Source organism: Nannospalax galili, unplaced genomic scaffold (genome assembly GCF_000622305.1).
Source record: "Nannospalax galili isolate Female #2095 unplaced genomic scaffold, S.galili_v1.0 scaffold847, whole genome shotgun sequence".
Taxonomy (NCBI): domain Eukaryota; kingdom Metazoa; phylum Chordata; class Mammalia; order Rodentia; family Spalacidae; genus Nannospalax; species Nannospalax galili.
The window spans coordinates 2,939-5,876 of NW_008356498.1; positions in this window are offsets into that span (position 1 = coordinate 2,939).

Consider the following 2,938-nt stretch of genomic DNA (forward strand, 5'->3'; position numbering starts at 1 on the left):
TGTGAAACCCAGGTTGATTTCAAACTCTCGACAGTCCTGCATTAGCCTCCCTATTGCTGGGAGGATTATAGGCATGTACCACCATTCTGTTTTTCTCTTTGCATGTGTGTGTGTGTGTGTGTGTGTGTGTGTGTGTGTGTGTGTGTGAGGGGTGCAGTGTGCAGGCTATAGCTGGTACAAAGAGCAATTAAAACTGCCCTTACTGTATTTTGGCATTTTCTGGTTATATTCCAAATTTATGTCTCCAATAAGTGTGCAGTGTATAGCTGGTACAAAGAGCAATTAAAACTGCTCTTACTGTATTTTGGCATTTTCTGGTTATATTCCAAATTTATGTCTCCAATATGAGTTCCTGATATTCTTGGGGGCAGAATATCAGGAACCCTGATGTGAGCACAAAACTACCTGCTCACAATCTCCATTTACACATCACATTTATATCTCCAAATTAAAGTACACATAAAGAAGGAAGGAAAAAGGAAAGGAAAGGAGGAAGTAAAGAAAGAGGGAAGGAGAGACAGGTAGGAAGGCAGAGAGGCAGAAAACAATTCACTTCCCACCTTTTAAACCTGCTCCACTCCTTTAAAGTGCTTATTCCCTCCAGTTTCTGGCAATACTGCATCATCCTTAAGCATCAGAGTATTAGCAATGTTAGGCGTGTAATTCCTCATCTTCTCCCCCTACCCCAGCATTATTGCATTGGCATGGAGAGGAATCTTTAACCCACATTCCCAGATCTCTCTCTCTCTCTCTCTCTCTCTCTCTCTCTCTCTCTCTCTTGGTTCCAGAGCAGGTTTCATTACAGCACTGCTCTTGCAAGGAAGGACTAATTGTCCAAATGTTCTTAGATAGAACTGTGTGCCTAATCACGTTTGGCTGATAGATCTGGGGCACTGCAGTGTGTGTTGCTGCAAGTCTGTTCCTCCCTCTCTTTTCTCTCCTGTTGGCTGATAGCCTGGGTGGGAGCCCTTCCTGTGATCATCCGCATGTGGCTAAGTGGGGGAAATGGGCTTGAAGCTTGCTTTGAAGAAGCTTCTCCTGAATCCTGTAAGAGTTTCCCAAGGTTAACATTTGAAGGATGAGTGGGAAGCTCCATCTTGGCTCTGTTTTTCAAACCAAACTTGGACACCGAGCTATTGGTTGCTGTTGTTACTATTTTTTCTGTTAACTAACTTCAGAACGCTTGCAGAGAAGCAGTATGAAGTCATATTTAGTACAGAATATCAGTTTCAAGTTTCTTACAAAGCAGGTGAAGCATTTGAAGGGGAGAAGAAAATTCAGTCTTATGAACATGTGAAATGCCAAGTGTTGACATCCATCATTGCATTAGATCCTCAGTATAATTTCAGCTGCATGAATAGCTTTTCTCCATGTCTTGAACAAGTCTAACTTTTCCTGATTTTCAGAGTTATTATTCTTTTATATAGTGAGGTTAAAATGGACGGACACTCTCTTTACCTTTGTGTTGACCATGTTCATCTCTCAAATTTTCCAAACACTATGTTCACTTCTCCCTTTGGGATTCAGCTCATCCCCAGAAGAGATCAGCTGGGGACTTCCTCCAGTGTTCTTCCCAGATCTCACCATCCTGTCTGATAACCCTCTTTAAAGCATCGTACTGCCTGTCCCCTTTGTCATCATGACACAGATGGTCTCCTCTTATCTGTTCTGCTTTTCCTGTTTTCCGTTACACTTTTCACCCATCATGTAATCTACCCACTTTACGTGAACTACCTACTGCCGGTCTCCTTTCTGGAATGTAAAGTCCATGAATAAATAAAGCTAGTATTTTCGTTCTGCTTATTGATGTATGCAAAGTATTTACACACCGTTTGTTGACCAAGTGAATGTAGGGGCTTTCTCCTCTTCAACACCGCAGTCTACATGTCTGTTGTGCCTTCTCTCCTCACCTTTATACCCACAGCTGACTTCTCTTACTTCAGGAGTGTCCAAGTCCTGGAATTCCAGGACTTCCTCTTACCCCACTGTGTGTTGTCATCTTTGTATTAGATTCCGATGAGGGACTATCTATGTACTTATCTTCCCAGATACCTGTGTGACCTTTGAGTCTTCCAAGGCACCAGGGCTCCAAGTTGGCTGCACATAAGACTTCAGATGACAATTCGGAGGAGGGTAGAGTGCATGGAAGCAAGGTCCACATGAGGACCAGCTTTTCTGATGCTGGGCATCCTCCAGTAATTCCTGGCCCACAGTAATTCCCATGGCCTTCTGGGTCTCTAGATGTCTGCCAGATACCTGTATCCTCTTTCCATATGACAACAATTCCTCCCTTTCTTACTTTCTTGGGTTTTCTGGATTAAGTATATTCTATCCTCTAGACCAACTACAGAATAGCTTTGAAACTCATGTTCTGTTACTTTACAGAATCATTTTATTTCTCTTTGTAATAACACCGTCCAACACATTATGTGTTTTGCTGTCCATGAGAATAATGCTGCTTGGTGTTGCCCTTGATCACACGTGCATCCTCCTCACACCTCAACCCACTGACATAGGAGCAGCACGACCTTGTATTCTGACTTCGATTCTGAGTTTCTATAAGAGCTGGAGCAAGCAAGGTCTGGTTTCCCCTGCTACTTACCATGTTTCTAAATGGATATTTTTCACCGATGGGAACCTAAAAACCCTTGGCATCATAGAATCACTTTCTTCCCTTTACATTAATGATTCTTAATCTGAGTATGTGAATTGCCCAGGAAGTTGTTAGAAATCCCTGTGATGTGGCTGGGGAGATGAACTGGGGGTAAAGTGCTTGCTATGCAAGTGTGAAGGCCCGAGTTTGGATCCTCTGAACCTGGATGCAGTACTGCATATCTGTAATCTTCCTAAAGCGACATGGGAAGTAGAGACACAGGGGAATCCCCAGAAGTTCATGGGCTGGCTACCGTGGTGTGTGCAGCAAGGAACACAAAACCGT